Genomic DNA, 26,283 nt, shown 5'->3' with positions numbered 1-26,283 from the left:
TAGTTAAAAGTTCAACAAGCTTGAACTTTTGCCCCCCAAATCCGCCGCTCGCGGATCTCGCGGATTTTCAGTAAATTCGCGGGAGTTCGCGGATCGCGGATTTACCGAAAATCCGCGAAATCCGCAAGCGGAACGGATTTTCCGCTCATCCCTAATTGTAATTGATTGATTTTGATGAGACAAAGATTAATGCAGATCTAAATTGTGTAAAAGAATATAATAGGTTAAGAAGAGAGTATGCTCCAAATTTACCTCAATATCCTCTATTTGAAAAGCGTGTGGTAGGCCAAAAAATAAGAAATGAGAAAACTTGTAGTGAAGTTGTAGCAAAAAGAAAAAAAGTAGATGAACCAGTAATTGTAAGCAGAAAGGAAAAGGATTCAGTTAAAGATATTGTTAGATTTCAGTTTGAAAACAGTTCTGGTATCAAATGTTATGCTAATGTAGTGGTTAATGTTGTTTTTTTCTTCAAACTTTACAAGAACAGATTGTTTAAAATCGGGATCAAAGATTTTGTTGTTTGTTGAATTCTGTGTTTGAGAAATGTAGCAGTGATAGAACAAAAATAGAAAGTGTTTCTGAAATTCGAAATCTTTTAGACATATGTTCTGGTCTAAATCAATTTTCACAGAATATTCAGCAAGATTGTCAGGAATTTCTAATGTATATGCTTGTTGTATTGCAAGATGAAGGTATAGATGTAGAAAATCTTTTTGGCCTTTCTTATAAATGGCAGCATAACTGCGATAATTGTTCCTTTTCAAATACTACTACAATAGACACTGAAATATTTATATATTTGACTTTACCAGACTGCAAATCAGTGTCTTTTAATAATCTAGTTAGAGAAGCAAATCAAAACATGGTCTGTACTCTATGTAAATTTGCAATGCTATCAACATTATTTATACAAAGATATGGACAGTGTGTCATTTTAATGTTCCAACGATGTAGACCTGATGGAACAAAATTGACAACTTTAATAAAAAAAATTGTGGCTTCTCAATTATCAATTTCAGGAAGAACATTTGCAACTGCAGCAAATATTTACCATGATGGTCCTTCGACAACATCAGGACATTACACAGCTTATTTAAAATGTCAAAAAGACTGGACTAATTCTAATGATACTCAATTAACTCACAAACAACGTTTGCCTTCTGACTTAGAAAATTCTTACTAAAATTCTTACCTAGTGTTCTTACAACCAAAATTTTAGGCACGGTAATTGGCCTATGAAGAATGGAGCAGTTAATAAAACTTAGTTTGCTGTTCAAAATTACTTTGTGAATGAGAGTGATCAAGATAATAAAAAACTTGTAGTTGTCATAGAGGTAGTGTAAGTGTATCACATAGCGAGGGATATCAGTATTATAGGAAATGTTGATCATGAGTGAGCCACAGCTGGAAATATAACTTTTGTATAAGATGTTTGAGCTTTTCTTTCAGAAACTCGGGTAAATGGAAGTTTAAGAGTACTATTGAGTAATTTTCAAAGAAAAGGACTTTCCATATACTATTTGGCCTCGTGGAAAAGTAAGTGGATCAGAAATGAGTTAAGATATGTTTTTTCTAAGTTTTACATTATTTATTGAAATGTTGTATGGGTTTTTTAAACACAATCTTTTTGATTGTGATTTTTTTGTCCGCTGTCATATGATGAGTAGTATTGAACTCACTGTTTTAAGTGAAATTCAATATATTCTGAGAATAGCAAAAATAAACCATATAACATGTTGTACAAGTTATTTTGTATTTTGTATTATGAAATATATATTATACTCCCCTTGTCTCCCGCTCACTCACCTTTTTCCACCCTCTATCACCCCTCTTAACTCACCGTCTCTGCCCTTCTCTCACCCTCCCTCCCCCCGTTCCCTTTCTCCACTTCCCTCACTACCCCTCATTCCCCATTACTTCACTGCCCTTTCCCTCTCTCCCATCCACCACTTTCCAGCTGTCAGTCACTCTACTTCACTCCCCTTCCCCTTCTTTCTTTCCTTTGCTCCCTCAGTAATTCCCCTTCCCTTACTCACCTTACTCCACATTACTTACTCTTTCTCTCACTCCCTCTGTCCTCTCACTTCTTCACTCCTCTTCCCTCACTCCCTCTCTGTTACCTTCACTCCCATTGTCCCCTCACACCTCCCACCCCTTCACTCACTCTCACTCACCTTCCATCCCTCATTGTCGTGAATGCACCCTCACTCACTCCCCCTTCTCTCTCACTCACTCCCCTTTCCTTACTCCCCTTTCCTCATTTAGTTTTACTAACTCACATTCCTTTACTATCTTACTCACCTTCAGTTCATTTCTCTCTCCCTCTCTTCCTCTCTGTCACTGAATCTATCCACCTCATTATTCTCTTAGTAATTTGCTCACCCTCTATTTCTTTTTCCCTCTCTCTGTCCTTCACCATTCCTTTGTTTCCCTTTCTGTATCCTTCACTCCTACTTTATCTCTTAGTACCCTTTTTTGACTTTTAATCTCCTGCCTTGTCTCTTGTATTTTGAAATATATATTATAAAAATTATAAGTAATTTTTTTTCATCTTCCACAGATATTACATTTAGTAAAAATATGTAATTAAGTTTACATTACTTATAAGGTAAGTTTGACAAACAAAATGTAGTTTCTCATCACTCTTTTCCTTAACCTCACTACTCTTCTCTCACCCTCCCTCACCCCCGTTCCCTTAGTCCACTTCCCTCATTTATTCTCTTTCCCCATGTTTACTCCCCTTTCCCTCACTCCCTTCCCACACTCACTTTCTTTCAGTCCCCCTGCTTCACTTCCCTTCCCCTCTCTTCTCTTCCTTCACTCCCTTACTCATTCCCATTCCCTCACTCACCTCACTCCGCTTTACTCACTCCTTCTCTCACTGCCACTGTCCTGTCACTCCCTCTCTCTTAGCCTCACTACCTCTGTCCCTCACTCTCTCAGTCCCCTTCCCTCATGCTTACTCCCTTTAACTCTCCCAGACTCCCTCACTTACCTTTCTATGCTTCCTCACTCAGTCCCCTTCTTTCACTCTTTCCTTCACTCCCTCTGTCTCCTCACTCCCTCACTCCCCTTGTATCACGCTCACTTGCCTTTACCACCCTCTATCACCACTCTTTCCTCAACCTCACTGTTCTTCTCTTACCCTTCCTCAACCCCGTTCCCTTACTCCGCTTTCCTCACGTATCCTCATTCCCCATGTTCACTCCCCTTCCCCTCACTCACCTCCCACATTCACCTTCTTTCAGTCCCCCTGCTTCACTTCCCATCCCCTCTCTTCCCTTCCTTCGCTCCCTCACTCATTTTCCTTTCCTCTCTCACCGTACTCCACTTCACTCACTCCTTGAGAATATGTAAAGAATATAGCTCTTTTTGGAGAATTGGAGGTAGTTCTAAAAAGAACTGTTTTTTTTGTTGTTTTATTTTTAGTTTTTCTGAAAGTTTTTAATTTTTTTTGTATTTTTTTGAGAACAAAAACAAAACTAGGGAATGCCAAACTGCTCAACAGGAGCAAAAAAAAGGGGAAAAATTAGTGCCGAGGGGCGCAGCGGTGTTCTTCCCTCGTTCTCACAATTATTTGAATGCTCTGCTCCCCATGACAGAGCAGTTGGTCACACTGCTTACAACGAATTGTCATGTCACCAAAAACAGGTTGAATATTTGGAATCATCAGTTCTGGTCTTCCTCTCACCGATGATGTGGAAGCTCCGGTGGAAGTGGAGGGGCCTTCTTGTGGTAGATTGCGAGCCAGGGCTCTGGTGCTCTCCCGTGCATAATTAATTGGGTGCCTCCTCTCAACATGCCTGATTAATGTTGCATTTCCAAAACTATATTTCCGGGTGGGATCTCCACGTGAGAGTACAGTGCCACAAATTTTACATGTGACTTTTGCTGCACTGCATTTTTTCTCCCCCTCTGGAAAAGAGAAAAACTTCCAAATGAAGTGGTCCTTCACTTTTCTCTGTGGGGGGACCTCAGGCAGGAATCCATTGGAAGAGTCTGAGGACTGGTCCTGGGAAGGGTTCTGGGAACCAGACATGACGGTAGAAGTTTTGTTTTTGCAGGAACAGACAAGAGGTGTTGTCTCAGCAAAAGCAAAGAGGTTGTGAGGGAAATTGGTGGGGTGTTTCCCTACTTGTGAAAAAAAACTGTTATTAACCAATCAAAAGTGTTGTTTTGAGGTCACATGGCTTGACGCGCGCTTACGCTACACGCCCCAGGGCGCTTACGCGGCACGTATGTAGGCGCTTCCGGGAACGCTTCCGGGGGCGCTTACGCGGCGCGTCAGAATGACGTTTTGCTAGATTTTATTAAATGCGTTTAAAGGTGAAATACGGATATTAAAAATGAAAATTAGTACTTTTATGAGTATGCCACTGAATGTCTTGCATTATTATTTACTTTAAATACATGATTATATTTTTTTTCGCACGCGGGAATAGCGCTTTCGCTACGTTTACGGGTGCGTTTACGGGTGCGCGTACCCTGAGAGCTCCGGGGTAAAATCCACTGCTGATGATGTCACATATTACATCATTCATGACATGGTCAGTGACATCACTGATGACATCACTGATGCCATCATCCAGTGAATATGGTTTGCTTCGTTATTTAAATATGCATTATATATATAGCAATTTGCATTGAAGAATGATTGGATGTATAAGTGTCTGGATGAAGGATTTAGTTGGTGCGTGATTGACTGTATGAGTGAGTGATTAAATGTGTCTTACTGAATGCATGGGTTAGTGACTAAACTGTCTCAATGTGTGCATCAGTATGTCTGTTGTTGTGTAAGCTGCTGCATATGTTGATCAGTAGCTATATGAGTAGCTATATGGGTTATTGATTGGTTGCCCAAGTATTTGTATGGGAGACTGAGTGTGTGTGGGTGGCTAGGAAGTGTGTGGCTCTGTGCATAGATGTGTGAGCAGTTGATTTACTAGGTGTATGGGTTCAAGAGTGCATGAGGAAACAGCTGTATGGGCGGTTGACTGTGTGCAAGGCTGTGTTGTTGAGTGAATGGATATCTCAGTGCTACATGTCCAAGTAAGTACATATGTAAAACACAGTGCATGTGAGAGTTGGCATATATAAATGACTATACATGAGAGCCAGTGATTGTGCGAGTGGCTGTATGGATCAATGTGTACTTGTATCAGTGATTGTATAAGAGAGTAAGTATGTGTTAGTATATGTTTCAATAATTAAGGTGTTGTCTGTATAACTGTATAGATGAGGAAATGGGAGTGTGATTGATTCTTTGCATGACTGACTAGGTGTGTGAGTAACTCCATGGATGAGTGGCAGTGTGTGAGTGCCTGTATAGGTGTATGAGTGCAAATGATAGTGTTGTATTGATGACTGACTGTATGTATGAGTGATTGTATGGGTGAATGAGTGGATGTGTGTGTAGACCTAGGAATCAGTGAGTGCGTATGTGGTAACTGGTATTGGTGTGTCAATGGTTTCAAGAATGGTAGTCTGTATTTAACACTGGGTGTATCAAAGGTTATATTAGAATTTGAGGAGGTGCATCGTATTATCACATGAATGATGTCATCAGTGTTGTGATCAGTGATGTCAGTTGAGATGTCATCAGTGATGTCATCAGAGACGTCATTTGATATGTCATCAGGGATGTCATCAGTGATGTCATTTGAGATGTCATCAGTGATGTCATCAGTGATGTCACTGACCATGTCATGAATGATGTAATATGTGACATCATCAGCAGTGGATTGTGGGCGCGCGAGTTATAGTGAGTCCAACTAACTATAACGTGGGAATTTCAATGATTTTGTATGAGTAAAATGTTCAGCTAACTATAACTGGTGTGAAACCTATGGTTTTTTCAATGAATATATATATATATATATATATGTCCAAGTATCTTCCTTCACAAAACGAAATACGAGGCCACAGCAGGGGAGCCTCAGAAAATCCAGTACCCTGGAAGCAGCCAAATTTCCGCCGAGGCAGAGGCCAGTGAAACTAGGCCAACTTGGAGCTGCGGGGTCCTCGTTAGCGCGACATTGGTATGGCGCTGAAAATGTCCAAGTACCTTCCTCTACAAAAAGAAAGATGAGGCCACAGCAGGGGAGCCATTTGGAGCCAGCTTTATTGAGGTGACACCTGTTCTGGCGAATGCATTTCGGCATGTGTGTGCCTTCTTCAGCGTGTAGGGTCTTTGTAAGAATGCAGGCGCCAATGTACAGGTTAAATGCCCCGCCCCATCCTTAGTGCTCGATACTCCCTCCGCCCCTTCCCGGTGAAATCCATTTGCCTATGCCTCCCGATGGACGCCCGGTTCCCGGCGCCTACAGGTCCCAGATGCAGTTTGTTGGTTTGGTAGGCATTGCTGGGGTGGGGGAGAATATGGGCTAAGATGTTGCTGAAACCCCCAAAGTCAGAGTGTCCCAAAATTCGGCTTGCTCCTCAGGCCCCCTAACCGCAGCAACCTCCTAGTCGTAGGGATCCTTACAGCGGGGGCAAGGCAAGGATTTGCCTCGCCCGACGTGCAGTCAATGACTGCCACACCTCTCCATATCTTCCCAGGCTTGAAGGTGGGCCTCCGAAAATCCAGTACCCTGGAAGCAGCCAAATTTCTGCTGAGGCAGAGGCCAGTGAAACTGAGGCCAACTTTGAGCCGCGGGGGCCTCGTTAGCGCGACACTGGTATCGCGCTGAAAATGTCCAAGTACCTTCCTCCACAAAAAGAAAGACGAGGCCACAGCAGGGGAGCCATTTGGCGCCAGCTTTAGTGAGGTGACACCCATTCTGGCGAATGCATTTCGGCATGTGTGTGCCTTCTTCATCGCCTGGGGTGTTTGTAAGAATGCAGGCGCCAATGTACAGGTTAAATACCCCTCCCCATCCTTAGTGCTCGATACTCCCTCCGCCCCTTCCCGGTGAAATCCATTTGCCGATGTCCCCAGATGGACGCCCGGTTCCCAGCGCCTACAGGTCCCAGAAAGCAGTTTGTTGGTTTGGTAGGCATTGCGGGGGTGGAGGAGAATATGGGCTAAGATGTTGCTGAAACCCCCAAAGTCAGAGTGTCCTAAAATTCGGCTTGCTCCTCAGGCCCCCTAACCGCAGCAACCTCCAAGTCGTAGGGATCCTTACAGCGGGGGCAAGGCAAGGATTTGCTTCGCCCGACGTGCAGTCAATGACTGCCACACCGCTCCATATCTTCCCGGGCTTGAAGGTGGGCCTCAGAAAATCCAGTACCCTGGAAGCAGCCAAATTTCCGCCGAGGCAGAGGCCAGTGAATATATATGTATATATTTGTTTATTTTTAACTGAAAAAACCATAGGTTTCAGGGGTGTTATAGTTAGCTGGACATTTCACTCGTACAAAACCACTGAAATTCCTTTGTTATAGTTAGTTGTACTAACTATATCTCGCGCGCCCGCAATACACTGCTGATGATGTCACATATTACATCATTCATGACATGGTCAGTGAAAATACTGATGACATCACTGATGACATCTCAAATGACATCACTGATGACATCACGGATGACGTCATCCAGTGAATGTGGTTTGCTTCCATATTCAAATAAGTATTATATATATAGCAATCTGCATTGAAGACTCAGTGGATGTATAAGTGTGTAGATGGAGAATTTAGTACCAGTATGATTGACTTTGTAAGTGCCTAATGTAAAGTCTGTCACTGAACATATGGGATACTGATTAAACTGTCTGAATATATGTATCACTTCCTCTCTTGTTCTATAAACAACTGCATACGTTTGTTACTACCTATGTGAAACTCTATATTAGTTTTTAATTAGTTAAGTAAGTATTTGTATGAGAGAGTCAATGTGTGTGTGTTTGGGTGGAATGTGTGTGACTGTCCAAAGATGTGTAAATAGTTGTTTTAGTAGGTATATGATGTGAAAACAACTTTTTTTCAAAAAAGGACAATCATTATTTAGCATCAGAACCAAGAATGTGCTTATAAAAAAAGGCTTTTAGAAAGGAAATCCTCACTTGAAATGTTTTCCAGTTATGCAAAATGATGAACCTGATTTTTGAAACATTTTAAAACAGCAGTCTGAAATGCAGGATTTTACACCATGTTTCCACTTAGCTGAGTCAACAGCCCTGTCTCTCCCTAAAATCAAAACAACGGCTGCTGCTAACCGGGCAGTTAAAACACAGCTGAGGAAAGCTTTTTTCAGTGCTGAAACGTAAGCACGGTGGCAGTCTATTTAAAACTGAGACATTTCAATGCATGTTCTATAATATTTGTTTAGTTCAGCAAAAATCCAATTCATTCAGATGATGTGTTTTCCTGTTAATATCTAATACAATGTATCTAAGGAAAATGCTGTAAGTTTATTTATTGCAAAACACACAATTTTGTTTTTGAGGCCTATTTTATTCCTATCGAACGTGAATTCTAATTTTGGGCCAGATGTATGAAGCTCAAAAGGGTTCGCAAACGCCAACATTCGCAGAATTTCTGCGTTTGCGAACTCATTTGAGCAAAATGGTTTGTATGTAGCAAATTTCAGTGCAAAATAACTAATCGCAAATTTGGGATTCCTTATTTTGCGATTGCATGTAAGGAATCGCAAAATTTGCGATTTCTCAAATGCAATGTATGATGTAAAAAAAATTGCTAATTGTCCCTAAGGAATCGCAAATTACCACCAACTTCAAGTTGGTGGTAATTTGCATATTTCTTGAAAAATGCCAATTTTTGCATTTTTCTCAAAGTGCCATTTGATGCACATACATGCCCTTAGGGCATGTATGTTTACCACGTCTGCACCCATGCTTATTTCAGGGGTGCAACAGGGTGTCCTTTGGACACCCTTGCACCCTTTAAATTATTCTCAATTAGTGATTAGCAAATTGCGAATCGCAAATTGAGAATAATTTCACATTCATTCCTATGGGCCTCCTGGCCTATAGAAATTAATGGGAAATTATTCCTTAATTGCAATTAGCAATTTGCTAATCGCAATTAAGGAATTTTAAGAAATCGCTAAAAAATAGCGAATTTCTACATACATACCATTTTGCAATTCTCAAATCGCGATTCCTTAAAAATCGCTATTTGAGAATCGCAAAAGTGTATCCTGATACATCTGGCCCTTTATCTTTTAAGCATTAGCAGTTTGTACATATGCATAGTTGCTTACTCTATAATTTAAATATTAACATATAATTATTTAGCATATCATATGGTTAATTTCTGGATTTTTATTTAATTTTTATTTAATATTAATTAAATGACATTTTGCATAACAGACTGCTGACAACAAGAAAAAACACAAACACACGCATTGACATATATAGAAGGGGTCATACACTCAGAATCACATAATACAGCGCCCTTAAGGCTAGCAATCCTTACACAAAGAGCGCAATCGCTATTTACTCACAGAAGTTCCACTAATGGGAAAACCACAAACCACGTAGACATTTACACACACATTTAACCCACAGATTAACACCTAAGACAGAAACAAAAGACAGCCCACAGACTGTACTTAAACCAAACCATTTGTAAATACTAGTTATAAGTCATATTTACAAGAAGCGCTTCTCAATAGTATTCCAAAAGACTGCAAAAAAAAGCAGCTCAACACACTGTTTTATTTCCAAGAAGCCAAAATACACTCAATTCACTAGCTTTGTCCGGCAGAACACCAAAAAATCGCTCTGCATTTCTCCATTCATAAAAGTGCGCAGAAAAAGGATCCTTGTTTGTATTTTTGTCATATTTTAATTCCATGGGGATACAGAATCCCCAAGGCAGAAATATGTTTTAGACCTAAACCTATCTAGCTATTCCCTCAAGGGAGCTGACTAATTTAATTCATATCTCACTAAGGTACCTCCAAAAAGCAACACATGCTTCGATATGTGCTTGAAACAGGCATGTCAAAAATATTGTAGAATATGCAAATATTATAATCAAAGTAGTGCTTAAGGTACTCTTTATACGTTGCGCCGTTCAAAACAAAGTCAAACAGAGAAAAATCTCCCCATTACCTGCCTACATAAATTGCAATTTACATATTACATACATACTAATCAAAAGTTGGCCAACGCAAATCTAAGCCACAGTAAGTGTTCCTAAACTACCTTACCAATCTAAGGCATCAAAACCAACAGCAAGTTCCGCAGAACGACTCTTACCAAATAAATGGTTGTCCAATCTCTAACTGCCAAGTTCTAAATGACCTAACGGTCTTTTTTAGAATACTCACGCCAAAATGGTTCTCAGTCAGGGGTGACATCATGTGGAGGATCAAAATCAGGAAGATCCGAAATATACTGGGCTGCAGAGACAGAGAATCCCCAGAATCTCCGTGCACAGAGTACCTCCTTAGTACAATCCTGTCCTGTCCTCCTCATTAGATTTCTGTTTCCTGATCACTCCCTTTAGATAGCCACTTCTCTGATGAGGTCCACGTTGGAGCACCATTTTGTTGAACATAGAAACCTCCTCAGGGGTCCCACTGATACTTGTTCCTTTTAAACCAACAAAGAAGAAATTGGCACAGAAGCTGAAATATAAAAGAGCATCTTTATTAACCTCAAATGTTATGTTATGTTATGTTATGTTATTTTTACTTATACCGCGCACAGCTGCCCCAGCGAAGGGGCGTCCTGGCGCTTTGACAAGGCAAACACAACACAATACCGATAAAGAAAAAAGGCCACAGGAACAGTATGAGAGCTAAGCAAATAAGAAAGTCTTGATGGCATGTCTAAACTGAAGAAGGTCATCAATCGCCCGGATATAAAGAGGAAGAGAATTCCACCACTTCGCCGCTAGCACTCGAAAAGAGCGGCCACCAGTTCTGCTCAACCTGAAGCGCGGAACCACAGCCAGATTCTGACCCAGGGATCTGAGGGTTCGCAGGGGTACATACGGTGTCAACAAATTCCCCAGAATTTGGGGAGAATTACCCTTGAGGATTTTAAACGCAAGGCAGAGAACCTTGAATTTGATCCTCTGATTTACAGGGAGCCAGTGGAGGGAGTGCAAAGATTTGGAGACCGAGCACCGCCTAGGCAGACCTATCACCCCTCTGGCTGCAGCATTTTGCACTCGCTGCAGCCGGGTAAGTTCTGACTGATTAATCCCAGCCAAAAGCGAGCTGGCATAATCCAGCCGGGACAACACTGATGCTTGAACCACCAGTTGTCTGGTGGAGGCATCAAAAAATTTAAGAATAGGCCTAAGTCCTCTGATAATGCCATGGCAAGAGGCTGCCACCTTCTTGGTGTGACAGATTAAACTGAGTGTCGGGTCAAGCCAGACCACAAGATTTTTTATCTCCGATACTGGAGAGGGGGTCACACCTAGTTCAGAAGGCCACCACTTGTCGCCCAACAGCCCCACTTGCTTGCCGACCACCATAACCTCAGTCTTCTTGGTATTTAACTGGAGACAGTTGGTATTCATCCAGTTGGCCGCTGCCCGTAAACCGTCACGGAACCTGGGAGCCTCCATATCAGAGTCCCCACTCAACGTGACCGCCAGCTGCATGTCATCTGCGTATGAGACCATCGTCAAGCCCCATTGCTTGATGACCGCAGCCAGCGGCCTCACGTAAAGATTAAATAGAGTGGGACTCAACGATGAACCCTGTGGGACCCCCAGGTCCAGCGGATAGGATTTGGACTTGCCGGGAGGAATCACAACCTGGAAAGACCTTTCCGCAAGAAAAGATCGAAACCAGCATAAGGCAGAGCCCTTAACACCCACTTCCTCAAGTCGCTGAAGCAGAATCCTGTGCGAGACCGTGTCGAACGCAGCACTAAGATCTAATAGCAGTAGTGCTGCCGTCCGACCCGCATCAAGCACAGAACGCAGATGTTCGACCATAGAAAGTAAGGCCGTCTCCGTGCTGTGGCCCGCACGGAACCTATTCTGGGTAGGGTCAAGAATGTTAGCCCTGGTAAGATGGTTTGCAAGAATGCCGTTCACATGGGCCTCAGCGACTTTCGTGGCCCAAGGAACAAGGAAATAGGGCGGTAGTTCTCAGGCTTAAGGGGGTCAAGGGTAGCCTTCTTCAAAATCGGTGTAACTACAGCATGCTTCCACCTGATGGGAACTACACCTGAGGAGAGCGACAGATTAATCAGAGACAGCACCGGAGTGCGGCATAGAGGCGACATGTTCTTAAGCTGAGCCGGTTTCAGCGGATCTGCAGGAGACCCTGACTTAATTTTAAGGCTCAGAGAATCAAAGGCCTCCCTAGTTAGGGAAGGCAGAATAGTAAGACACTCGCTGTCTCCCAAAATGCAGCTGACCCGCTCTGAATTTGGAGAGCCCATCGAGAAGGTTCGATAGATAGCTTGAACCTTCTCGAGAAAAAAGGAGGCCAGAGCCTCACAATGGGAGTCCGAACATATTTCTGCCACCGTTGTCCTCTTAGCCATGAGATCCTTTAACACCTTAAATATAAATTTTGAGGGATTAGGGCTGTTCTGAAACTCTTGGGCATAAAAGGCTGCTCGTGTTCTGCACACTGCCCTGTGGTAGATTTTAGTTTTAACAAGGTAGCAAGCCTTTAGTTCAGGATCAAACGATTTCCTCCATAGCCTTTCAGCCTGTCTACATCACACAGAAGCCTTAGCAACTGAATGAGGCAGTCTGAGGAGTGTAGAAAACAGAGGCCTTATATATGCTAAGGATTACATAGTCATTATAAGACCAAGGGGATGTCCTGGCTCATGTAAGCATGCAAAATGACTAAGATGGGCATATAAGATCTGCTTTCTCAACAAAGTGGGAGGAGAGTTACTTCTCCATACAGCATCAAAAATAGCTTGACAGTTATACTAGAGAAGCAGGTGCATTCTACTAGCCAGGCCCTTCTGGGCATGTGCGAAGGTTAAAGATGCTAAATATAGATCGTTTCTAGGCAGATTACAAGAGCAGTCAACACTGAGGGAGGACAGAGCACATGGCGAGCACATGGCAAACAAGAGGGCTGCCAGAAATATAAAATGGTTTTCACAAAGCGGACAAGATAACTTCTAAATACAGGATGGCTTCTGCTAATGCTAACCCATTGCTGTCAATTTACAACACCTGTCCAGAGGAACCCCCATTAGCAGATTAGGGGCACCCAGTCTAGTAGCCCTAGCCAGGTGAAAATTCCTCAACCCCCTGAGGGATCTCCCTTACCCTTGAGTAGGAACCTCCCCCAGATGGACTCTGTTGGACACAGGCAAACCTGGGAGTCAGTGGCCCCAAACCTGACCTTTCCCTCCAGTGGTCCAACTAAAGGGACCCAGCCTCCAGCTGTAGACAGCCAGAGGTTGACCCTGACAGCACAGTGCAACTCAGTCATGGAAAGAAAGGCATACATGGTGGATAGTGATTGGAGGAAGCTGAGCCTAACCTTAGTGGAACCTCACTTCAGTACTCCATCCCAGCACCAGCCTTTTACTTTGCCAAAACACACCACGGGTGGAGATTCCCTATGGTGGAGACCCTATGATACACTTAGGGTGAGGGATTGCATAGTGGACCATAAGACAGGGGGTAACCATGCTAGTGCATGTACTTCCTTATATGGCCACTTAGTCAATATAGGCTTACCTGGTCAAGGATAGCCTTATCTCCTTTCGTTTAGGGGCGTTGCGTAGGAAAGTGGATATCTGACTATATGGTTACCCCCACTTTTTGCCTAGTGTTTTGCTGGTTTTCGACTTAGTTGGCCTGGAACCCTGTTATCCAGGGCCCCATACTATCTGCTTTCTCTATAAAATTGACTCCATGTACTTTAGGTACATACCAGGTTGGGTATTGGGTCACCTTTGTGAGCCCCTGTATAGTGTACCATAGGTACCCAGGGCATATGTGCATCCAAGGCCTACCAGGGGCTGCAGCATGTATTATGCCACCCCTGGCTGGCCCTCTAAACTGACACTACAGGTCTGTTCACACAGCCTGGGTAAGGTGGTGTAATCACCCCTTACTTAGATATAGTATACCTATATCTACCTTATATATAGACACATATTAACCTATAAGTCGCACCTATGGCAGGCTTTATCAATCCTGGAGGCAGAGTGCTTGGGTTATGTGCGAGGGTGCCCTAGCATGAGATGACCCCCCTCTGCAGCTTTTGGAACCATCTCCTTATAGCTGTTCTATGATATAGCCATACCATATACTCTTAAAGTGCATTATAATCCTCAGGGTTAATGCTAACTTTGGTTTGGCTTTATCAAAACATGTCGTGTAAGGTGTCAAACACTTTGGAATACCACACCCCCACCAGTCCTGGTGGCAGGGGTAGCATTCCACCCTTCTAGAGGGAGAAGACATGTAGTTACTGTTAAACCAGGTTAAAGTTAAACAGAGCCTCAGCATCACAAAATGGATGCTGCTGCCACAGACACAAGTCTGACCCCCTACTGCTGGACAAAACTCTGGCAGGGGAGGCCTGGACAATAGGTTTCCTGTCAGGGGAAGTGCCAGCACTACCCCAGACAGGCTTAGGGGTATTGGGGCAGGGAGGGCAGCATTCAGTGAATGCATTTCAGACACTGCCGCGGGGGAAAAAGGTGCTCCATGCATAGCCCGGTTCAAACCAGTTGCTGGGGCACTCCAGCCCTGCTCTGGCACAAATCTGGACAAAGGGAAAGGGGTGTAACCACCCCCTTCTCAGGTCCACCCATAGGAGGGACCTTCCAGGTAGCCCAACCCCTAAACTTAGTATAAGTATAGGAGCTGTGTCCCTAGGACTTTAGATTACCCTGGATGAATCTTTGAAAAACATATCCTGGACCTTCAACGCTTTATTTTGACTGGAAGATGGAAGACATCTCCCTGTGGTCAAGGAGTGACCACCCTGTGCAAACAGACACCAGCAGTAACTTGCTGGTCTGCATTGTCGAGGCTCCTGCTGGAACTAGAAGACTCTGCGACACAGGACATGGACTTCCAGACATCTCTGACCCTGCTCGACGATCCCAGCAAAGCTGAGACCCGTGGCGGATACGAGAGACGTGGGACCGGAACTCCTGGACATCCTGCATTTTGCTAACTGCATCGACTCCTGAGGTAACTCGTAGTTGTGCATTGGGAACAAGAAACTCCAGACCCGAGCACCATTTGCACTGAAGCTCAGCCCTCCACACTCCACGAGTGTCCCGTGGGGCCTGTTCTTGCATTTCATCTTGACGCGTATTCCCGGTTCATAGTCCGTTGGCTAGTGAGCCCCCTGAAGACTTTCTTTTGAACTTAAACTGCTTTCCTGGTTGCTCCAGGCTTGCTCCAGCTTCCCTGCAAAGGAGAAGCGCCACAGTTCTTGCTAGTCTGCACTGAAGCCAATATTCAACTCCTGCGTGGATTGTGTTTGCCAAGGCTTGTTGGGTCCAATCTAGATACTGACACCGCACTCCACTAGATCATTTGTGGTACAGCTTGAATCCAGCTCCTGGTTGTCATAGACACCTCCAGTACCTCGTGGCTGCAGAGACAAGCTTCAACTCTCTACTTGAGATCATCATGACATCGCCTGGTTCCTTCCTGGTTCCTTCCTGGTCACTGGCTAGTGACCCAGACTCTGTCCCTTTTGCTTTCAGGTTTTTCAGATCTTCGATTTACCCTTGGATCCACCCGGACACTTTTCCTCTGGTCACCTGCAGCACTTCTTTAAAGATCTCCATTGAAAACGACGACAAAACCCGACACCAAAAGGCTTCCCTGGGTGAGGTAACACAAGTACTCCGGTGCTCCCGTGGGTCTAGACTCTCGAAGTGTCCAAGTCTAAAGGGGTTTTGTCGTAGTCCATCCGGAAGTGCCCTTAAACAGTAACTTTGTAACTTTGACATTTCCCATAGAAAGTCAAGTGTCAAGTCAAGAGTATAGACACTGCACGCGTCTCCCGTGGGCCTCCTACTTCCTAACCTTTGGTTGTTTAGAGTAACCCCAGCCATTCCCTAGGCCCTAGGCCTACTTTCCATTCCAGACGTGGTTCTTAGAACACTATTTTAGTATATGGTTTTTGAGGCCCATAGGGCAAAACGTATACTGTGCAACTTATCGTATACTAATTCAGTAACTTGATTGTGCTTTTACCTCTGACCTCATAAAGAGTTCAGAGGGGTTGTGTTTAGAATAAATACATATATATTTGATATATACCTTGTGTGGTGTCCTTTCATTTGGTATTCAAGGGATTATAACTGGTAAAACAACTTGCTTCTCATGCTCTCTGAAGTCTTAGCCTATTGATTGCTGGTCCATACTACCACTTGGATAGATTTCTATAAGCTTGACTTTACAACTATCATAAATAAGGATCAATTAGATTGGTGCAAGGTGCCCACTAGAACTAGTGGACATCATATGCCAGGCTAACTTCTCACAAGCTAAAAATTTTGTTAAATCAATACCTGCCAAGTTCATGGCGGTCTTAACCCATCTAGCAATGGATGTAGAGGTTATAGCTTTATGAGATTTAACGAAAGAAATGAGAAGTTGTTTCTCATCAACAGGACATAGACTAGACATTCTCTGATGGTAAACTCTCTTGCATTCAACCACACAAATTTTGGACAAGGATCGAAACGTGGATTGAAGATTGAATCAGACATGGTTTTGGTTCTTATAAAATCAACATACAAGAATGGGTAGTATTCTTTCCAGTGGGTTGGTAGGTTATAATCCCAACCCCCACTTCTAACCAACAGTTAAGCTAAATTCTTACCGTTTCAAAAAGGTTAGGCAAGTTGTATTGCTGAATCACACATGTTGCAAAAGGAAACATTTACTGCAATGTGTAACTATATTCTCTTATACTGTGCAACAAAGAAATAATGCCATACGTAGCCCTACAGTCATGTACTTTGCAATTGAAGGAATAATACAATGAGTATCACCACCAGCATGCCCTGCACCAGGAAGAAACAAAGCAATGTGTTACGCTACATTCATGTACGGTGCAATGAAAAAATAATACACTGCACCACATTATAATCAGACACTGTGCACTGAAGAAATAACGCAATGCTACACGTTACAATCAGGTAATATTCAAGGGAAAAATAATGCAGTGCGTAGCGCACCAAGCATGTAGTTCATCAGGCACAAATGAGGGCAGGCGTCATACGACAGTTCAATAGATAATTAGCAGCAATAATGCAACGTGTATTACAACAGTTTCACGTGCTCCGTTAACAGTGCCACCATTATGGATCAAATGATGACCAAAAGTACTGCTTCCCACTTCGGCCCCAGCACTGCCCCTCCTTGGGTCAGCACAGGCGGTGATTCGAGCCGAAGCAACGGCTCGCGCAGCTGAATGAACCGAGAGGCCGAGACAGTGTCCCTCCAGGTCTGCACCCCACCCCAGGTGTTGAACCATGATACCCGGGGGGCATGACCCCCCTCTCCTCCCTGACATCAGCGACTTCGGCCTTGATCCAGAACTCTGTCACGGGGTGCGGCCGACCCGGGCCGGCAGCTCAGCTCTTCTGTGGCTGCTGGTCCGGGCTGCTGCGGGTAACTCTGAGGACCCAATGACTTGGCCTTTCTTCCTGCAGTCTCACTCCACACCCAGATCAGCCCTCAGCACTGTGGAGACTTTAACTTCCAAACCGGTGCACCCCCTGACTCAGGCACTCCTCACCAGCACCTCAGGTTGCACTTCGACATGCACACCGTGCGTCCGAGACTTGCCTCTTCTCTGGTGCTCATGACAATCTGGCGCTCTTCACCATAGCTCCGCTTGCAACTCCACACGCACCGAGCACCTTTGAGTCTGTCCTTTCCTCAAGGTGCACATGCTGTTCAGGCACTCCTCACCAATGCCCTGGCTGCACCACGACACTCACCCAGCGCCAACGAGACTCACTACTTCTTTTGGTGTCAAAGCCCAGCTCACCTGAGTTTCTGTTCAGTTCTGATGGAGGTTGAAGACAGTACGACCCCACCCTGAAACTGCTTGTTCCAGCACACTCGTTTTAAAACAGTGCACTAAGAACCAGAAGCTCAAGGGAAGGGGGAAGTGGATAAAATAAAAAAGAGAGACAACACCGTTGTTGCGTTTCCACTGTAGAAGAGCTGCTAAAATCTGCTGCCCTCTCTGACTTCTGTAGAAACTGGTGCCTAATGAAATATAAACAAAGAACAGATAAGTGCAACCTATTCCTAAATGTGTTCCTGACTAAACCTTAATCTTATTAGAAATTCTGTTCTAAAAGTACCTCTTGGATCCTGGTCTCAAGTTTCTAGGTTTGGAATGTGTTACTGTTCTGGGATGTGCTTTCTATTACTTTAAAACTTCTGTAAAATCAAACGAATTTCATTATCAGAATTACCAACGTCTAACATTCACCTTAATATAACTAAAGCCTAAATTCTTAATAGCAAACTCACTTTTCACACATTTCCAGACTTTTCATAAAACAAATACTGTACTTTTACATCAAAATACAGTAGGTAATTTGAGCAAGTCCTTGATTTACTGTTTGCCTTGCTGTCAATGGTTTCCTCTGTTCGATTCTTAAAAAGTTCCATGTAAAACAATGTTTATTTCACAAAGTTCCAAAAAGTATTCTTGTAACAAAAGGTTTGAACCACAAAGTTCATGGGAGATATCTTGTTCCAAATTGTCTTTACATGAATCCAGAAATCGCCGATAAAGTTCTTTCAGGTAATAAAAGGTTTTGCACTTACTTGTTGCTGAAAAGGGATACTGATCAGTCTAACCTTGACCTCTTTCTCTTTTGCCGGTCGATTGCAGTGGACAGAAGAGGGGCTGAGGCAAGAAGTAGCCGGAAACCAGAAGAAGGAAGAGCCAGAAGCCGCGCCCGTTGAAGTCAATGAAGGTCTGCAGAGCGCAGGAGTGCCAGCGCCGAAGGATCTGTTCTCAGGTAAGTGGGAGGTAGACGAGCACAAGCACTGGGTGAGGCTCAGGGGCTGCCTTTTATAGACAGGGCTGGGTGTGGTTCGAAGAACTGGGTGTGGTTCTCACATTCCGGTGTGCGCAGCTTCAGTTATTATGCTAATGAGTTGAAGTAACACATGGCCTAGGGAGGAGTGTTCTAAATAGGCATTGGTAAATGCAAGGTCCAATGTTTTCTAAATAAGCCTTGGTAAAAGCAAGGTCCAATATGCAAACAAGACAGCAATGTCCAAACTTGTGAATACATTGAGCAACATAGACAGAAGTCTTAGGGAGGGGCTGAGATAACAAGAAAGGCCTTCAGCAGTATGTTTAAAGAGAGCTATTACAGAGACCACTAGTGCAATGAGAAGGGACATGCTCTTTGCTGTGCGCAAACCCTAACATTTGGTGCCTACGAGGCCCAGGCGCTCTTCACCAAAACCCGGACTGCACCATGACACTCACCCAGTGCTTCCGAGACACACTTCTTCCTCTGGTGCACACGAGGTCCAGGCGCTCTTCACCAACACCCAGGCTGCACCACTACACGCACCCAGCGCGTCCGAGTCTTGCTTCTTGCTTTGGGGCACACAAGACCGAGGCGCTCTTCACTAATACCCGGGCAGCACCACGACACGCACACTGTGCATCTGAGCCCCACCTTGTCTCCCCATGCACACCACAACCAGGCGCTCCTCACCAACGCCTTGGCCTGCACTTTTCATGCACACCGCACGTCCTTGACTTAGTTTACTCCTGCATGCCCACAATCACACGGCACAACTTCTGAGGGTCTCAGGCTGCAAAAGTACACGCACACCAAGTTGCTTGGGACTTCCCCGGAAACTTTTGTGATCTTGTATTTCCAAACAGGGAGCCAGCTCACCTTGGGCCCTTGGAGGTTACAAGACACAACACAAAGCACAGTCTTGTTCAGGCAGTGGGACCCAGTGCCTCCAAACACAGTCCCAACAGCCTCTCCCTTGGTTAGAACACCAAACTGAAGACCAGCCACAGATTACGAAGCAAGGCTTGGTCTATCCACAGCAGTCTCTTCAGTTGCTCCTTCTTTAGCAGAGGTTCCTCTTGACCATAAAATGGGTCCAGGCCTTTACAGTCTCAATCCATATCTGTTTCATTCCCCCTTTTAGTAGTTTCAACTCTCCTAGTTATACCCCTTAATTTCTTTGAAGTTCATATGTGCTCAGGGGTCCCTGACCCCTCCCTAAATCAGTTCTGGGTGTCTCCCTCCCAGTGTCACCTCTCTCCCTTTTATACTGGGGGTTTGGTTCCTTAATCACTCAGCAAGAGATGGGTCAATTGGTTTATATCACTAGCCCAGGCCTTTTCACCTCCCAGGCTTTGGAAGAAACTGGCTCTATATATACTGCACCAAACTGAGGTACAGTGTGTATAGAGTCCAAGAGCTCCCAAAGGTAGGCAGAGGTTAAAGTTAGATGGAACCTTACTCTCTAAAGTGATAGTTTGTTCGAGCAGTAAGGCAGTATCAGAGGACAGTGTTAAGCATTTGATGTACACACTCAGTCAGCAAATGAATTCACACACTCAAGAACGCAACTCTAGGCCAAATGTTGTTGTATACAAATTTATACTGTTGTTTTATTTTTCTAGAACCAAGCAAGCCTGACACAGGTAAGCATATAAATAATTTGCAGTAATATGATACCTTGTTTGTAATACAGTTAAAAAAAGCAGTAGAAATTATACTGGTTTGGATTTACAGATAATGTAGCAGATTGCATCACTTAGCAGGTATAGTACATTGGAATGAATGGACTTTTTCAATTAATTGCAGGTAAGTTACTTTTTCATTACTTTTTCTAACTCAGTGCTGGATGCCTAGATTCAGCACTGGGACATTTCCTGAAAACAGTTGAGAAAATGCGTTTTTGTTATTCGTGCGATTTTTAAAGAATATTTTTAGATTTCCACACTTTGTAACTTTTTGGAGCAGTACATTCTAACTCAGTGCCTAGATTCAGCACTAGGACATTTCCTGAAAACAGTTGAGAACATGCGTTTTAGTTATGGTTTCGATTTTCAAGGAATAATTCAAGTTTTCAAAACTCCAAACAGTCGTTTTTTTCGACAGAACATTGTCAATGATATCCTATGGAGGGAAAACAGGTTACCGGTTAGAGGTAAGTAAATGACTGTGGGAGTTAAGGTTCTGGGGTTAGACTCACTGGTCCCCCAGGGTCAGTGATGCCCTGTGATTGCACCCTCAGCAGCACTAGGGCTGCCGGCTGCAGAGTGTTGAGATCCAATGTTATCCTATGGAGGATAGGGGACTTCCGGTTCGTGGCTGCTGGCAAGCAGGCCACACAGCTTTGGGAGCAAAGCTCCTAGGGTTCAGCTCAGGGCAAGTTGGGGACCAAAGTAGCACCAAAGGTGCACCCTCAGCGGCAGGGGGCTGTTTTGAGGTTGGGTGCATTGTTGTTTCCAATGGAGAACCTCAGGACAAAGAAACACTGCAGGTTCGGGACGAGGATCTTCTGGATGCGACCACCACTGTGAGGGGTAAGTTGGGATGTCGGGGGTTGATTAGGCACTGTTGGTTTGGTCACACAAGGCTGGGGGGTGTCAGGTGCAAGGGGTGCCTTAGGACGTTGGATTTTCTTATGCGCTCTGGTTGCGGTAGGGGGGTCCTCTTTATTGAGGCTGCAGGCATCCTCAGGAGGCTTGAGGCAGGTCAGGGGTCACTGAATCTTGGGTCAGGATCCACCAGGGGACCTCCTCATGGTGTTGGTTCACTCTTGCTCGGGCCAGGGTTTGCATGTGCAGGTTGGCGGGTGCAGAGTGTATAGGATTTGCAGTCTCTGGCTGGCACCAGAAGCTGCAGTTTAAACATGTCCGGTGTTCTCGGAAGATAGAGTCCTGGAAGTGTAGTTAGGCAGGTCCTCTGGGGTTTGTGAGGTTGCTGGCTGCAGGACATGCTGGGATTTTTCAAAAGCAGGTTGGAAGGGAGACAGACCAATAGGGCTGGGGCCGAGTCAGTGGGCGTCATCCATAGCTCTGCTCATCGTATCTTCTTTTCTTGTGGTTTGTAATCTGATGAAGAAAGGTTCAGGGTGCCCCCTAAATACTAAATTTAGGGGCGTTACAGGTAGCTAGAGGACAGGGACCAATTGGTCCCTTCCCTGGGGTGGGTACACCCAATATTCTGCCACTCTCCTGTGGGAGGAGGGCAGGAGCCTGTCCCTGGTTGGCTGGGTCCCCCCATCCTCAAGATGGCAGGGACTCAAGGTTGGCTTCACCTCGCCTCCCCCACCGGAAGGGTGGAGTTGGCAGAGGTAGACACACATCCTTTCCTCACTTGTTTTTCCCCCCGGTACTCCCACCCAAAGTGGGGGGTAGAACCAGTGGGAACCAGTTGCTGAAAGCAGCAAATGGTCTGGAGGGGCTCACAAAGGCAGCATGCCTTTCAAGCTTCTCCTTCATGAACCCTGCCCATCCTGGGGGAGGAGGCTTGACACCTCATCCTCATCCCAGGATGTGCTTTGTTTCAGGCCCCTGAGAGCAGCAAGCTCTCTACCCAGGGGTCAAGAAACATGTCTGGTATTGGCAGCCTAAGCAGCCACTCAGTCAGGTCACTATGAGTTGGTCGAGTTTCAGGGGGCATCTCTAAGATGCCCTCTTTTGTTCATTTTACATTAAATCCCACACTGGTATCAGTGTGAGTTTAATGGGCTGAGAAGTTTAATACCAAACTTCTTAGTCTTCAGTGTAGCCATTATGGTGACCTGTAGTTCGCAATGACAAACTCCCATCACCAAATACTCTTAATGGCAGCACTGCACCTACATAGCCCAGGAATGGACTTAGGCACTGTAGGGGTACAAGGCTCATGCTCCTGGACCCTCACCACTGGCAGAGGGCACCCAGCTAAGGGGTGACTGATGTATGCCAGGGCAGTGGTTTGTGGGCATGGCACACAGGAATGTGTGCCAAGTTGACTCTTCGCTTTGTTCAGCACCAAGGCACTCAGTCAGCAGAGGCAGTGTATGAGTGTCAGGGTACAGGGTCTCTGAGGGTGGCACAATACGTTTTGCAGCCCTTAGAGGCCTTCTCTGGTTACAGTGCCCTGGGTACCTGTTGCACCATTTACCAGGGGCTGACATGTGGCCAAAGATGCCAATTGGGTTTAGGTTTCAATGCAGTTTAAGGGAAGGAACATAGTCCCGGGGTACCTGATTAGCCCAGGGCACAATCAGTCAAAGAACATCAGCAATTTAGCAAACATGCCCCATATCATGCAAGAAAGAGGGAATTTTCTCACAAGCTTCTCCAACTCCTACTCTCCAGATGCAAGGCAGCCTGGTGCCATCTCAACCCCTCCCTGGGTCAAGACCTCTCCCAGCTCCTCTCCCCTTCCAGTTCCTGACAGACAATCCACATTTCACAGACACACAGAAATGCTCATAGCACACAACTCAGCCACTTTCTAAAAGAGTGGTTTATGAACACACAGTGATAAAAAACACCTTCACAGAAACACTGTGAGTTCTCACATACTAAACTTATCCTCTCCATAATAAACTGACAGGAAACTTGGCTGACAAACCCATCACCCAGCCTCCCCCTCTCAGTCCTAGGGGCAGCATGGCCTTTCAGCAGTGAAAAACGAAATAGAGAGTTTTTCACTGTCAGAACATGGCACACACCTCAGTATATGTTCTGCCTTTTACCTACACCCTACCTTGCCCAGGTGTTACCTGGGGTCTACCACTTGGTTGCCCAATGTGTATGTAAAAGGGAAAGTGAGGACTGACACATTGTTACACTTGTCAGAACAACATGCTAACTTAGCATTCTGTGTGCAGGCCCTACACTGAAGGCCTGAGTTCCCTTCTTTGCGCTCCCTTGCCTTACTAGGCCTTGCACACACAGTGCACATCACTAGGGATTTTTACTAGTAAGGCAAAGATACCAATCATGGCCAACCAATCACCATTGCAATTTAAACAGGAACTCTTGCACTTTGACCCTGATCAGCAGTGGCAAAGTACCCAAAGGATCTAAATTAGCTATTCTAGGTCAGGAAAACTGCCTGGAGGAAAGCAAAATGTTTAGGGAACTTTAGCCAAAAAGGCCAAGTCCTACACCTATTATATCTATCTACTTTACCTAGCCTACCTAGCATTCCTAACCTTCCATACCTACCATGCCTACCTATCATACCATATTTACCTACTATATATATCTACTATACCTAGTCTTCCAAGCATACCTAACCATCCATGCCTACCATGCCTAGCCTCGCATACCTATCATACCATATTTACCTACTATATATATCTACAAGACCTGTTCTACCAAGCATAACTAAAGATGTATGCCTACCATGCATAACCTACCATACCATATTTACCTACTATACCTAGCTACTATACCTGGTCTTTCAAGTATACCTATCTTCCATGCCTACAATGCCTATCCTACCATATATATCATAACATATTTACCTACTATATATCTACAATACCTAGTCTTACAAGTATACCTAACTTTCCATGTTGACCTTGCCTAATCTACCATACCTATCACACTATATTTACCTACTATATATATCTACTTTACCTAGTCTTCCAAGCATACCTAACTTTCCATGCCTACCACGCCTAATCTACCATACCTATCACACCATATTTACCTACTATATATACCTACTACACCTGTCTACTTAGCATACCTAACAATCTATGCCTACCACACCTAACCTACCATACTTACCACACCATATTTGCCTATTATATCTATCTACTTTACCTAGCCTACCTGGCATACCTAACCTTCCATGCCTACCATGCTTAACATACCACACCTATCATTCGATATTTACCTACTATATCTAACTATTATACCTAGACTGCCTGGCATACCTAACCTTCCATGCCTAACCCATTATACCTGCCATACCATTTTTACCCACTATATCTATCTACTATACCTATTCTACCTAGCATACCTAACCTTACATGCCTGCCATATATTTACTTACTATATATATCTACTATAATGTCTCTAACTAGCATACCTATCCTTCCATGCCTGTTATATATTTACCTACTATATCTACTTTGCCTAGTCGACTCGGCATGCCTAACCTATTATATATGTACCTACTATAGCTATCTACTATACCTAGTCTGCCTAGCATACCTAACCTTCCATGCCTACAACATCAACCTGCCATACCTACCTTAATGTACCATACCGTATTTACCTACTATATCTATCTACTATAACTTCTATACCTAGCATAGCTAATCCTCCATACCTTTCATATATTTAGCAACTAAATCTACTTCACCTAGTCTACCAGGAATGCCTAACCATCCATGCCTAACCTACCATACCTATTATATATTTACCTGCTGCATCTATCCACTATACTTAGCCTACCTATCCTTCCATGCCTACTGTGGCTAACCTACCATGCGTACATATCATTTACTAAGCATGGGCGGAAAATCCATTCCGCTCGCGGATTTTGCGGATTTTCTGTAAATTCGCAATCCGCGAACTCTCGCGAATTTACCGAAAATCCGCACATTCGCACGCAGCGGATTTTTTTGCTTGGTGATACAATATTGCGGCGTGCGGCGTTCACTTACTGTCATTCAGCATTTGCCGAGTTGTTTTTCTCGATATTTTGCGAGTGCTGCGCCATTTTGGATCTTGCTGCGGGATCCCGCGGGAGTTTGGCGACGCATCGCGAGAGTTCGCAATTGCGAACATGTAGATGCGGCGGGCAGCAACAATCTTGCACTCGCGAAATTACAAAATTTGCAATTCTGCACAAGAAATCCACCAGCAAGCAGCATAAACCTTCTGAAAATGATGATTTTTATCAGAATAACTCCTCAGGTTGACATTTGCCTGCACTTTTATGGATTTGAGGCCTTTTTGACTTTCTTTGGATCACTTTTGGATTAGAAATCAACTTTCACAAGTAAGTTTGTTTGGGGCATTACAGTTGCTGTTCTGCAGAAAAACGAGTTTTGCAAAACTGAAAGCACTCAGCAGGTGCAAACGTTCAAACTCATCATTAGTAACCATTCCCTGTAGTGCTTCCTGAGGGGCCCCTCCAGAGTTCAGTTGCCTACTTGCAACTATTCTATGACCCTGCTCTGACCCTCACAGCAGGCTTATAGAATAGCTACAAGTAGGCCACAAAGGTCCTGGGGAAAAAAATTGCACTGCAACAGAAAGCAAATTACAGATAAGGAAGCAGGTGCCAGACAGGAAGTTTAAATTCAGTGACACATTAATCAACCCCAAATTAATTCATGTCAGTTGAAGCAGGGCAGGTGTGCTTGCTTTTCCCCCCCATAATCTACAGTGATGAATCAGAGGGTGGCAGTGATGTA

This window comes from Lissotriton vulgaris, chromosome 4_1, assembly GCF_964263255.1.
Source record: "Lissotriton vulgaris chromosome 4_1, aLisVul1.2, whole genome shotgun sequence".
In the NCBI taxonomy this organism is placed as follows: domain Eukaryota; kingdom Metazoa; phylum Chordata; class Amphibia; order Caudata; family Salamandridae; genus Lissotriton; species Lissotriton vulgaris.
Note: the sequence above shows the minus strand (reverse complement) of the source record.